This window comes from Macaca fascicularis, chromosome 1 (assembly GCF_037993035.2).
Source record: "Macaca fascicularis isolate 582-1 chromosome 1, T2T-MFA8v1.1".
Classification (NCBI taxonomy): domain Eukaryota; kingdom Metazoa; phylum Chordata; class Mammalia; order Primates; family Cercopithecidae; genus Macaca; species Macaca fascicularis.
The window spans coordinates 173,970,420-173,985,197 of record NC_088375.1 but is presented as its reverse complement, the minus strand read 5'-3'; the positions used below and the strand labels follow the sequence as shown (position 1 = coordinate 173,985,197).

General features: G+C 38.8%; 1 long non-coding RNA gene across 8 annotated transcripts in view; it reads right to left on the bottom strand.

Moving 5' to 3' along the window:
* LOC107127321 (uncharacterized) overlaps window positions 1-14,778 on the bottom strand; it is a 415,876-nt gene that overhangs the window by 63,571 nt on the left and 337,527 nt on the right. For 6 of the 8 annotated variants that reach the window (XR_010578128.2, XR_012419500.1, XR_006696081.3 and 3 more), the window contains one exon: window positions 2,769-2,861. The exons of the other annotated variants lie outside the window; for them this stretch is intronic. This is a non-coding gene — a long non-coding RNA (uncharacterized lncRNA). The remainder of the gene's footprint in view (window positions 1-2,768; window positions 2,862-14,778) is intronic. 8 annotated transcript variants of the gene reach the window in all.

Sequence of the window (14,778 nt, the reverse complement as noted above, 5' to 3'; positions counted from 1 at the left end):
AGAAGAGGATTTGAAACTCTATGGAAGGTTTGAGCCTTCCTTTACATATGCAGGCCTGGTTAGAGAAAAGATTTTTGAAAATCACATGACCATAAATCAGCCGACTTGATTTTTAGGTTTCTTCCATTTATTTAGTATTTTACTCTTTAAAGTAGTTTTAAAGGGAAAAGAAGGCTAGCCATTTTGGCAAATTCTAACATTGAAAATAAGGATGCATATTTTATAGTTTTGTTGAGAAAATTGATAAATATATAAGTGCTATAATTTGGATGTTTGTCCCCTCCAACCTCATATTGAAATTTAATCCTCAGAGTAGTGATGTTCGAAGGTAGGGCCTAATGGAGGTATTTGGGTCCTGAGGGCAAATTCCTCATGAATGTCTTGTTGCCATTCTCACAGTAGTGAGTGAGTTCTTGCTCTGTTAGTTCCCATAAGAACTGGTTGTTTTCTGTTCTTGTGATAGTTTGCTAAGAATGATGGTTTCCAGCTGCATCCATGTCCCTACAAAGGACACAAACTCATCCTTTTTTATGGCTGCATAGTATTCCATGGTGTATATGTGCCACATTTTCTTAATCCAATCTGTCACTGATGGACATTTGGGTTGATTCCAAGTCTTTGCTATTGTGAATAGTGCGACACCGCATGTTCTCACTCATAGGTGGGAACTGAACAATGAGATCACTTGGACTCAGGAAGGGGAACATCACACACCGGGGCCTATCATGGGGAGTGGGGAGGGGGGAGGGATTGCATTGGGAGTTATACCTGATGTAAATGACGAGTTAATGGGTGCAGCACACCAACATGGCACAAGTATACATATGTAACAAACCTGCACGTTATGCACATTTACCCTACAACTTAAAGTATAATAATAATAAATAAATAAATTTAAAAAAAGAAATATAAAACAGAAAATAAAAATTATCTGTAGTACCACGTAAAAAAATAAAATAAAATAAAATAAAAAAAGAACTGGTTGTTAAAAAGAGCCTGGCACCTCCCACTTTTCACCTTTGCTTCCTCTCTCACCATGGGATCACTGCACACACCAGCACCCCTTAGCCTTCTGCCATGAGTGGAAGCAGCCTGACCTTCTCACCAGGAGCTGAACAGATGCCGGTGCCATGTTTCTTGTACAGCCCAAAGAGCCAACAGCCAAATAATCATTTTTTAATTTTATAAACTACCCAGCCTCAAGTATACCTTTATAGCAACACAAACAAACTAAGGCGGTAAGTTAACTGTAAGTTCCATTTTACGTGCTTTCTATATAAGACGTATTAAAAAAAGAATAAATGCATTCCTTTAACAGCAATGTTCCAGCTCTGATCATTTCTAGATTAATAATACTCTTAAAGTTTAGTTATCCAAACTGTTAAAGAAATTAATTATTGTTTTAAAAGATAATAATATAATGGACCAATTTCAATTTAATATCTTAAAATAGTTGTCACTCACAAAAATATGCAAATGGCTAAGAACTACATTGATCAGTTTCCAGAAAGATGTGCACCAGGTCATTACGATTACCCATGAAAATCTGCCCTCCTGCCCTGTCCATGTGACTCCTCAGCCCATCTTTCATAGCCCTGTGGATCTTCACCATGCAAAAATACCATAGGAGAAGATCCTCTTATTATCCCAATGGCATGGATGGCAATATAATGACAATTATTAATTTGTTTACAATAATTATTTTGGTTGATTCCTATATTTGGACTCCAACATATATTGCTTTCCATGTCACATATGCAAAATTCCTACATTCCCAGTACAGAAAATGTAATCAAATATTACTTGACATTTTTAAAAGACTAGCATAATCCTGAAAGTAGTTGTAAATGGCATAAGTGTCAATAGGCTTCCATCCTGAAAATCTGGGCTTTCCATGACCTTCTGGAAACAGCAACATTTCAGTTGGAATTTTTATCTTTTTTTTTTTAGACAGGGTCTGGCTCTATCGCCCAGGCTAAAGGGCAGTGGTGCAATCTCAGCTCACTGCAACCTCTGCCTCCCAGGCTCAAACAATTCTCCCACCTCAGCCTTCCAAGTAGCTGGGGCTACAGGTGCATGCCATCGCACCCAGCTAATTTTTGTATTTTTTTGTAAAGACAGGGTTTCTCCATGTTGCCAAGACTGGTCTTGAACTCCTGGGCTCAAGCAATTCATCCATCCCGGCCTCCCAAAATGCTACAGTTCCAGGCATGAGCCACTGAGCCACCTTGCTGTAATTTTTCAAACTGCATGGCTCATCATCTCTTCAAAGCAATTCCCTGAGCTTTTGCTTTAGAGAGCCACTGTTTCCGATGAGAGGAGGTCAAGCACCTCAAGAATGGGATGAGAGAAGTGTGGTGTGTGAGTGTGCATGGGTGTGTGTGAGTGTGTATGTTTGAGTCAAGGGAGAGGTGAAGGTCAATCAACATTACTGGGTGCCTTAAAAAGTAAGCAGAAGTCTTAAGGATGGGAGTATGCTTATAAATTCAGGATAAAATGGAAAAAATATGGGAGGGTTGAGAATCTAATTGGTGGGATTATATTTCATTTATTATTAATATTTCAATACTGTCCCAGAATTGTTTCTAGAAACCTATAATGTAGGCAAAAATTAGTTCTTGAGGCAAAGCTTTGATTATCAAAAAAAAAAAAAAAAAAACCTCACAAAATGAAGGATTATAAACAAATACCTCTAAGTTAAGGTACTCTTTAATAACTAGAGAACAGAGTTATCAAAAGAGAATTCAGAATAAAGACTAATTGTTCACCTTATTTCCAAGACAGCCCATACAAGCAGAGGTCCTGAGGGAGGAAATGTGGCCATTTCCTGGACCAGGCATATCCTGTGGCCAGAAGCAGTCCTGGAAATATTAAGAAATGTGATATGTTATCAGTTTTTCCTTCTTCAGTTTTACCCATCTCCAATCTGCCTGCCTCCAGAATTATCCTTTTTTTTTTTTTTTTTTTTTTTTGAGACGGAGTCTCACTCTGTCGCCCAGGCTGGAGTGCAGTGGCGTGATCTCAGTTCACTGCAAGCTCCGCCTCCCAGGTTCACACCATTCTCCTGCCTCAGTCTCCTGAGTAGCTGGGACTACAGGTACCCACCACCACACCTGGCTAATTTTTTTTTTTTTTTTTTTTTGTATTTTCAGTAGATACGGAGTTTCACCATGTTAGCCAGGATGGTCTCGATCTCCTGGCCTCATGATCCACCTGCCTTGGCCTCCCAAAGTGCTGGGATTACAGGTGTGAGCCACCACGCCCGGCCAAAATTATCTTTTTAAAACACAACCCTCTCCTAGTGATGAGCTCAAGCAGCCTTGGACTTGCCACAGTGTTGTCCATGAGTTTTCCCTACTGCCCATCATTCCTTCCCCCACTCTCTCTGCTTCTGGATTACATTAACCCAAAACACCACAAATATTGTAGCATGCCATTCCCACTGGACTAAAACAGGACTCTCCATCATCTTCAAGATCTTTCCGCCAAATAATTTTTGGACTTCCACAGGCAGAATCTAACTCATTATTCCTGAACAAGTCTACTCATGCAGGCCTCCGCCTGGACACTAGGCATCAAGGTGCCCACTGCTCCTCTGTAGTACTCAACCAAGCCCTTGTAAACCAAAAATAAAATTCTAAGCCCCCCAACCAATTGAATGAACTTTCCTCTCACCCAAGGGCATTCCAAAGTAAACCTGGAAAACTAGTGCAAACCATGATGGGAAAGGGGGAGTCAGACTTGCCTCATTATATCCTTCTCCCTTTGGAATTCAGGCATAACTGACCATCATTAATATTAAAATAGAAATCTTAAGACTGACAAAAGACTCTTTGTAACAACGAAATATCAAATTTCAGTGTGACTCCAGTATAACATCACATGACAGATAGCAGGTCTTGAAAGAAATTGAAGTATTTTACCCCAAAATATACTTAAGTGATGTATTTTGAAATGGCCCTGCAAATCTGTCTCTTGTCAAGGAAATCTACATTCTGGAGAGATTCCCCTTACCTTTCCAGGTCTGTTCCTGATCCAAGAAAGATTAACTTAGAGTTTGGGATGTTTTTAACTCTGACAAGAAATATTTACCATCTACTCTCTCTGAAGCCTACTACCTGGAGGCTTCATCTACATAATAAAAACCTTGGTCTCCACAATTCCTTATCTTAACGCATATATTCCTTTCTATTGATTCCATGTCTTTAGATAATAGCTTAAATATTTAAACCATTGCCAATCAGAAAATATTTGGCCTGGAAGGACACCCCCACTTCACCCTCCACTTCAAGTTGTCCTGCTTTTTGAGACTGAACCAATGCCTACCTTACATGTATTGATTGACATCTGCCTGTAACTTCTATCCCTCTGAAATGCATAAAATCAAGCTGTAAACTTCTAAACTGATTGAGACTTGTCTCAGATTATTTTGATTTATCCCCTAGACCAAGATTTCACAGCAGTGTTACCTCTGCTCTGCCAAGCCTCATGTTCAATGACCCAAAGGCTTTGATGTATTAAACATCAAAAATTTTGGTAATATTCTGACAAATGGAGAAGAGCATTTGTATCCCTTTTGCATAAACCTCCAAGAACAGAGAAAGCAGTACCAAACTGTATGCCTCTTATCCCAAAGTTTGCAGATATTTAAACAAAGCAGTTATTTTCATTTCTATGTGTGGCAACTCTGTGCTGCTTAAGATCCACCCTTTAAAAAAGGCTAAGGCAGTCTAGGAAACAAACCCAAATGGCAGCCAGAGCACAGTTTCTTTCTTGGGAGTCAGCTACCCACTTCCTAAAACCTAAGGCCTCTCAACTGGTTCTCCAGACATGCCCAAATGTGTCTGTCTGGATTCCACAAGTGGAAACATTATGATTTCTTTCACAGGAGGATCCTCAATATCCCCAAAAATATTTCCATCAGATACAAACCTGAAGTTTTCCCAATAGCCTCAAGCACGCCTGGACCTGTAAGTGGACATGGCCCATGCTCAAGCTGAAACCCAGCTACACCTTGATTTATGGGTTGGATGGGAGAACATGAGTATCTGCCCAAAAAAGGAAGTATTTGAACCACATTTTGAAGAAAGAGTCAGATTTATGCAAACACTGTGGGGCAAAGATTCATGAAGAGGGAGCATGACAGAGAAAAGAATCATGACAGAGGCCAAATATCTAATGAATTCATTTTAATCAAACTTTGTTAAGGTGTCCAGAGAAGGACATACTGACATTCTTTGAGATCATATTGAGTCATAGTAACCACTCAATAAATTTCGTTGAATGAATAAATGAACAAATCATTTCACTTTCCTTAAGTGAATTAAATTTGGCTCTGAGTCCCAGCTTGCTACAGATGAGAAGGATTCCATTTCAGTCACTTTTGAAGGGGAATTCCTTCTCTTCCTAGGGTTTTAAAGACAATCAAGGAGGTTGACATGGTATCCAAAAAGTGAAAGATTGCTCCATCATGTTGTCATCTTCCAATCGTCTGTTTCGTGCATGAGGCTACTGGACGAACTTGTCCTCCCCCATCTAGCAGGTGAGGATGCTTCAGGTGAGCTCAGATGTACTTTCACAGCAGTCCTTTTCACTCAACAGAGGCCTGACCACAGAACCAATGCCTGCTCGTAAAGCTTCAGTGTCAGCCTCCACAATCCTCTCACAGACACCTCCCCATCTTTGATGCATCAGACATATAGGCCACGGATCTCCGCCACTCATGGAAACACTAAAAACACTACCTACCCCTGTCTCCACCACAGAAAAGGAAAACATCTCCTTTCACCTTTGAGTGAACCCCGTTCTATTTCCTGGGCCCACAGCACCTTATAAACCATGAGTTTATTAGTCCAAATAGAATTATGTGTGTTTTTTTCCAGGTGCTTTACAATTTTTGCTTTTAACCCTGATACCATAGAAACTATTAACAATCCCTTAGACAAGGAACTCAAACTCAGAACAGAAAGATTCACCTCTTTTATTATGATAAGCAAGAGGAAAACATCTCTTGTCCTTTCAGGTCTCTTCAGAGTAGCCAGAACAAAACCCAAAATAAGGTTACAGCATATAATTTTGCCCCATCATCACACTAATCCCCATGATACTGTGCATAATTGTGTCCAAAAAATTGAATTGAGAGTCAGAAGACTACACCATCCTGGATGCACTTCAGCACAGTACGATTCCACTATCTCCGCGTAAATTTTGTCCCAGGGACCTCCCAAGACTATCATGGAGATCAAGTGAGAAAAGAAATTTTATAAATGCTGGAAGCCAGGGAAAGAGTGCTTGCTAATATAGTGTGGACCATGCCAAGAGCCAATAGACAGCTATATTAGCTGTGCCTGCTCCCTATGATTCTGAAAACATATCCTCAGAGTTCTAGTAACCTGTCTGACCTTGGAACCAGTGCCCCATCTCTTCATGGGCTGTCATCACCATTTCCCCTACATTCTGGAAGAAGAACGAGCCCTAGTGGTGACCCAGAAGAAATGCCAGGCAGAAATGCAATCCTTGGGCCACTGCAGGGCAAGAGAGCAGGTCAATCACCTGCGCAATGTTTGCTGTGGGGCCCGAGGCCTGAAAGGCTGCTTTGTTCAGCCACCAGGTAAGCTGCAAGAGGAAGGTGCTTCTCCAGCCACTGCCACCAAGACCTGCACAAAGCACTTATTCAGAGACCCAGGCCTAGCCATGCCCTCTGATGCTGCCTCTGACTTATTGGGTTGCCTATATAGAGATCATTTCCCCGCCTGCACCCTCCCATTCCTGACCCTGCTACTGCACAATGCCACTCAGAGGGCATGGGTAGAATATTACATTCCAGAGAGAAAAGGCAATGCTCAGGCTAAAAAGACCAGGCTGCAGTTGAGGACAATCCTCTTTCACCACAGAGCTCTCAATGTCCCTGCAGACAATAGGCCTCTGTGTGGCCCCATCTCCTTATGCAAGGACGATTTACATGTTTTCATCTTTGGAAACTTCAAACTGCTCAGTCCCCAGGAACAAGGAAATGTCTGTCTAGGAGGGATGAGGAGAGAGGTGAGATTTGTCCTTTCAAAATAATCTCCTAGCCAGGTTTGTTTATTCCCATGAGCAATGCCAGATTTTTGCCAGTTTATTCTTTAATTCATTTAAACAGTCAATCTCTACAGAACACCTACAGTGTGTTAGGCATCTTGCTAAGATGCCTAGCAAAAGATACCTAACCACAAAGAGAAAAATTAAATAAGACCACCGTGCCCTCAAGCAGATAGTGTCCAAGGGTCTGAAAAAGCATTTTGTGAATTGATTTTGTATGGGCATCCCTTTTCCCACTAAATTTTACACCTAACTTTTGATCTTCATTCTGTTCTGGCTCCTGAATGCCTTCTGAGTTATCATTATATGAGCATAAAGATCAAAATTTTGAGTTTCCCAGGCACTCTCCTACTAGCGGAAATGCAATCTGCTATAACACCAATTGGGGATAATTTGACAACATATTTTAAAACTACCTATGTGTTTACCCTTAACCCTAGCAATATTACTTCTAAGATTTAACCCTGAATATACACCTTTAATATATGTATATTATTACATATACATAGTGTTATCCAGTGCAATACTACTTTTATATGAAAAATATTGGAAAGTACCTAAATGTATCCAAGAATAAAAGACTGGTTGAATAAACCATAGTATATATACACAATGGAGTACTATGCTGCTGTTAAAAAAATGATGATCTCTACACTCTAATTTGGAGCAATTTCCAGGAGATACTGCTAAGTGCAAAAGCAAAATGCAAAGTAACACATACAGTATGCTATCTTTTGTGTAAAATATAAAAGAAAATGGGAAAACATAAAAGTCTCTGCTTAACCTTACCCCCCATAAAAGAAAGAAAAATTCAAGGAAAGGAAAACCAGAAAACAATTAAGTTGGTTACCTATAGGGATGAAGAAACAAGCAGAAAGAGATATAGGAAAGAGTGACACTCCTCTAAATAGAGCTGCTTATAGGGCTTTGGCTTGAAAAACTGTTAATGTTTTACATTTTAAAGAAAATAAAATGTGTCCAATAAATACGGGAAGGGCAAAAAAAGTTCTGAAAGCAAACCATAAAAGTGAACCCAAGTGTGTTTCGAATGAATTGTATAACCTCACTGACCAGAGTAAAAGGTAGAAAAGTTTAACAAAAGTCATATGAAAACTGCATTCAACCATATATATGCTCAGTTTTAGGCAGGGTAGAGGGTGGGAAACTACACATTCTGAATTCCTTTTAATGAGTTTGTTTTCTGTAGTGGTTTAAGTGAAGCAATTCTAAAACTATTTTATGTGTATTACAGAAGTGAGCAAATAAAGAAGTATTTTGATGTTGATGGGATCCAGAGTTTTCATTGTGGAAGAAGGGATGTGTAAATATGGAGTAGAAGAAGGAAATAAAGAATCTGTGAGGGTGAACTGAAATTGGAGGCTATTGTTAGGGATTCAGGTTTTCTAATATATGTGTTTGTGTATACCTTTCCTGGCTCTTTCCTAGCTCTGTCTGCTGAAAGGGTCTTGAAGCAAAGACACTTCAGTAGCAATGAGCATACTTAGCTCCCACATTTTTGTCTCTAATGCTATTCCCCACCAAAAGGAACAAGGGCACCACGGAGAGATGGCTGATTTCAAAGCTGGGGCAAGTTGTGTATAACATGAGTCTGGAAAAAACGAGTTGTGCCAGAAAGTAAGGAAATACTCAGAAAGTGGTTGAGAGCATATTACAAGTACATAGGAGCCAGCTTGAAAGGGCTACCACTGACTGAATATGACATAATTTGACCACCAATTAATTAAAGGTGGTGATTAATTATAGAACATTAAAAATAGGACTCCATGGGTCCATTTTTATGATAAATCTAGATAGATAGATAGATAGATAGATAGATAGATAGATAGATACATACATACATACATACATACATACATACATACATACACACACGCACACACATAGAGAAAAGAAGGCTGTCTAGCTGAGTCCTGACTGGTAAATACAGAAGAAGTTCTGAAGTTGGAAAAACATCATCATTTTGTAACCATCATAGTATAAAACTAGTTCAAACAAAAGAATCATCCATGGATGTTAAATCTATGGGGAAATTTTGATAAGGAGAATGATATGTATTTGCATGACCTTAAAATGTCTCCCTACACTTTGCTAATTGGTAAGAGAAAGAGAAAAGTAGTAACTAAACAGTAGAGAAATGAAAAATGACCTTGACTGGGTGATCAAAGTTAACATCACCAATGAGGGGCAGACGGACACCATGTATTTTCAAATGCCGTGCCCTGAGAAGGACATCACTTTAGTGGCCTAGAATGCATAAACTGAAGCAAATTATGAGGAAATATGAGATAGCCATCCTGCAAATTAGATACACTATATTTTAAGCAGGGAGGAGGCTGTATTTTTTTTTAATGTCAGTATCATAAAAGAAAAAGAAAGCCTATAGAAATGTTTCAGATTGAAGGAGACTAAAGACACATGGCGACTAAAGGCAATACTTAGCCTTTGACTGATCCCATAATGGAGATAAAAAATGCTATAAAGGATATTATTGAGTCAATTGACAAAACTAGAAAGGGACAGCAGATTGTATCAAGGTATTATATCAGCATCTGCTGAAATTAATAACCACATTGTGGTTATGTAAGAAAACACCATTATTTCTAGCAAGTACACACTGTAATATTTAGGATAAAAGCTCTAATATATGCAACTTACTCTCAAATGGCTCTCCAAAGATGCATGTATGTGTGTGTGTGTGTGCATGCACGCTCATGTTTGTGTGGAAAAAAGAGAAGAAATGGTAAAGCAAATGGGGCAAAATGTTAACAATAGTAAAATATGGATAAAGGACATATGGCTGTTTTTTGCACTGCTTTTAGTCTGTGATTTTTCTTCAAATTTATTTTCATTTTTTAAAAAATATTTTTGAGTTCCAGTACTCTGAAGATTTAACAAAAGGAAAAAAAGGGGGTTTTTTTTCAGCTGTTGTAAAAAGTAGAAGTAATTCTTTAATAGGAGAAAATTCTTATAGACTTGCATAGAAATTATTTAGGAGTTAAATTTCCTGTTATATTTTTCTCCTTTGAGAAGCTTCCAGTGACTTCAAACACTACAGTGATTAAAAACTAAATTGGCTGAAGCCAAAAATCACATTAATAAAATAAAAATCAAACTTAAAATTTAAATAGTCAAAAGGAAGAACAATGGAAAACACATGCTTAATTGTTACCTGCAAGTATAGTTAAATTGGAATTATCTGGTCAAACACGTTTACAAATGTCACAGGGAGAAAATGACCAATAAAATTTTGAGAACTACATAATGGTTTAAATGCTTCAGAAGTATAATTTTAAAAAGTTATTTTAAACTATAAAACATTCAGTAGATTTATAGAACCTTTCATTATTAAATAAATGACTGGATTTTTCTTCTTAAAATTTTTTTTAAAACTTTTTTTTTAATTTTGAGTTTCCGGCAATTACATTTCAAAAGAGCAATGTGAACCTTATTGCCTCAGACTATGCTCTGGTAAATGTCAGCACTTTTCACTGCAGCAGCTCTTGGCCCATTCATGTGTTCTTCCTAAAGCCATTATCTTAAGATTCTGACATGTAAGGGATGCACTCTGGGCGCAGACTTCATTGCAGTGCACAGAGGGTAAGGTAAAGGAAGATAAAGTGTATCCTCAATCAGGATAGCAGTGCTTGGTACTTGGGTCATCTTAAGTCACTTGGAACAAGGATACCTACGACATTATGCACCAGAATTATACCAAGAACTTTATGCATATTATCTCATTTAATCCTCACAACACTGAGATGGGGCAATAATGTCCTTGGAAAGGAAGTCAAGATATAGGGAGTTTAACCTGTGAGAAGTGGCAGAGCCAAGACTAGAATCCAGATTTTCTGGTTCCAAAGCTTGTGCTCTTTCATCTGTATGATGTATTACCTCCCCAAGTGGTAGGGAAACCAGGGCCAAGTGACCAATCTTACACAATCTCTAGCTCTTAGTTCAGACACTACAGCCTCTACAAAGTCTTCTTTGAACCCCAGGAAGGCATTGATGCTGCTTTCCTTACTCTCCCATCTCATTTGGCACGGACCGCCAAAAAAAAAAAAAAAAAAAAGATAATCTTGTTGCTTTATTGTTTTTGCATGTTTGTTTCTGCACTTTGATTTCTTTGAGAATAGAAATTACCTCTTCTTCTTTAGATTCCTAGTGACTATCATAGGGACTAGTTCATAAAATATATTCTATAAATGCTATTGAAGTCATATTGGATTTTAATAAGTATTTATTGAGCCTTTAAAAGAGCTCTAAAGTGCTCTCATTTCATTCATACAGAAATTGAGGCTTAACTTGAGCCTCAAGTCAACAACTTGATAAGATTTTGTGCAAAGGCTAATATGATCTTCCACCTCATTAATAGAAAATCATATGTAGAAAGAGAAAATGGATGACCTAATCTACTACAGCTAATCAGACCAGGCCCAGAGACTTAAACTGAGGTCTACGTCAACATGAAGGCAAATGCAGGCAAACTGGGTAGAGCCTGAGAGCAGGATGAAAGTAAATGGTGCTCAGTGCTAATGCTGTATCACTGGAGACCAAAGGACCTAGGGGTAATGACAACTTAGGGAGTCATGATGGCTATTTTCAAACACCTTAGTGCATTCAACTTCTCTAACTGAGCACCAACAGATGAACTTCAGCTAATGTATAGATGTCACCAGGAAGGATTTTGTTTCAATAAAATAAAATTTAAAAAAACATTCTTTTGTACAGATCTCCAAAAACGGAATAAGCTGCTTCAGGTAATAGTGAGCTGTCTGTCATTAGAAGTATGCAGGCAATGAATGGAAGATCACATGTTAGAAAAGTTTTAGAGTTTAGAGGAAAGTTTTCCTATTCTTAAACAGAATAGTAGTCTAGGTTAGTGGCTCCTAAATTCTGCTCTTTGGACTCGTGTAAAGCTACCACAACAAAATATAAACAAAAGTAGCAAGTTTTTCACAATACTGAATTAATTCAATTTAAACAACTGTCCTTTATTTACAAATTATGCTTTTTGGCATCAAATTTCTTTTTCATAATGAAATGAGAATGACAAGCAAATACCTTGCTTGACTTGGAGGAAAAAAAAATAGGTTAACTACTCTGTGTTGGTTGCCAAAATGTCTTTTAAAATTATAGTGACCTCTGAGATTCAAAAGTCTATCAGCCAATGGGCCAGATAATCTCTGAGGCTCCTACTACCCGCAAGAGTGAATGACTACATCTCACAGACTCTGAAAACCAAGTTCCAGCAACCTGATCCATCAGAAATTCACTGGTTAGAGTCATGCATGCCTGGCTTCATATCAGGGTTCAGCTGCTTACCAGCCAAGAGAGCAAGTTAAGATCTTTGAACCTCAGTTTTTTTATCCTTAAAATAAAAATAAAATTAAAATGCAGCACTGCAGGATCATTGACTTTGGAGCCCAACACATAGGCATGTGTGGTAGATAACCAAAATGGCCACAATTCTTTACACTTCTTCCACCAAGAGGTGGAATTTACTTCTCCATCCTTTATATCTGTATTGAACTTGTACTGCTTTTGCAAAAGGATGTAGCAGAAGCAACATTCTGAACCTGAGCCTCCAGTGTCTGCTCACATTTGCTGTTGGTCCTGGAACACTCCTGTCTTCCATGTGAATGAGCTCAGGCTGGCCTGCTAGTTGATGAGGCCCAGTCACTCCCACTGCTTCAGTCAAGAGCTGGCCAAAAACCAGAAAGGCCATTCAAGACCGGCCAGTCTCAGCCAGGCCTCCATCTGACCACAGATGCAGGAGCAAGCCCAGTTAATATGAACCAAGCCTGACCCAGATGATCAGAAACACCCAACTGGCCCTTAAACTCATGAGTAATAATAAATGGTAGTTATTTGAAGCCACTGCACCTTAGGGTGGTTCATTACTCAGCAAAAGCTAACTGATAGTTTCATTTCCAGAGTTTATATTTTCCAAAGTCCTAGTCAAGTGTCCTTGATCAAGTTATTAATAGTGTTTTAGCTTCAATATCCTTACCTGTAAAATAGATGAACAATTCCTACCTCATAAGTTTATTGTGAGAACCAAGTGATATAATATTATTAAGATATTTGGCACACAGTGTCTAGCACATATTTAAAAGACATTTAAAATGTCTGTTAAAATTATAGTGACCTATGAAATTCAAGTAGTGAATAACTAATGATAATAGTGATGGTAGAAATAGTAAAATTATAATGCCTTACACAATTCAAGTAGTGAACAAATAGTGGTAATAATAGTGACAGCGTAAGTAGCAATACTTCCTCCACACCATTCATTCCATATTGATTCCAGCTCTGAGAAATGGCAAGCAAAGGGTTGTTTGAAATCGCTGTTCATCCTGTGACTAATAAGACGTTATGCCAAATTTACTCAGCCAGGGTTTGATTGATTTTATATTCCTGACTTACAGTCTGAACTATTTAGTAATACTCTACAAGGTGGGTGCTAGGGTAGCCCCAGAATTCAAAATTTTCATTCCACTCTTCAGAGAGTTAACAACATAACTGTTTCTAGAGGCAAAGAACCTTATATGGCCAGGAGGGTGGAAACAGGTAGAGCTAGCTCATTTTGAAGGGCCACTGGACTGGCATTCTCCCAGGGGCTTTACATATATTATTTACAACAATCTTGGGTTTAGCATTTTCATCCCTGTTTACTGATGAAGAAATTGATTTGAAAAGGTTGGTTAGTGAATTTCTCATGATAGTGTAAACAATAAGGGACAGAGCTAGTATTGCACACAGGTCAAATATGTCCAGAGCTGTTGATCCCTCCTCTAAAGACTCACTGTCTTCAAAATCATCTAAGACATCTCTCTCACGGTGGCCTCCTCATCACCCCACGTCTGCTGCCTTTGCAGTCAATCAGCCCACGTCACGGCTGTCATCTCTCACCTGCATACTTACAGTAGCCTTTTGTCTCCCTGCCTGCAGGCTCACCCTCTGACAACAGCCCCACTCCTGCCAGAGTGACCCCCATGGCATCCAAATGTGATTATATCAAATTCCCCTTTCAACATGATCCCCCCGTCTTTCCTTTACCTACACGATAAAATCAAAACATAATGTGGTTGACTCTGCCTACCTCATCAGCCACAGATTCTAACTCTCCTCCTTCCAGGCCACACCAAGCGACTTCAGCTCCTTCCAACCCACACTAAGTGACTTCAGCTTCCATGGCCCACCATGCTTTTCCCTGCTGCCACGTCATGGTGCATCTTGTGTTCTGTTTTACTTTTCCCAAGGGTTTGACTTTCTGACAAACTCTGACTTAATCTCCAAGTCTCCCTTCAAATGTCAAAACTTTGTACTGTCTTCTCTGAAGCCCCTAAGCAGGTTTAGATCATTTCCACCTTCCCTCTTCTCTCCCAATTAAAGTAATACTCGTCTTATATTTGTTGCTCTCTCTGTCTTTTCCATAAAATCACAGAGCAGTCATCACCCCAAGTTAGTTAGATTATGGCGAAAATATTTTGAATTTGTGTCATGCTAATAAAAAGGATTATTATAGTGGCCTCTGCTGCTTAGTAATAGGCAAAAACCAAAGTAGAAACCAAGTTAGATGTCACTAATTAGTTATGAGACCTTGAACTACGGAGACTGTCAGAGCTATAGGTGAACAGGTTTCTGATGAACACCTCATTTTTAGCTAAAATAAAG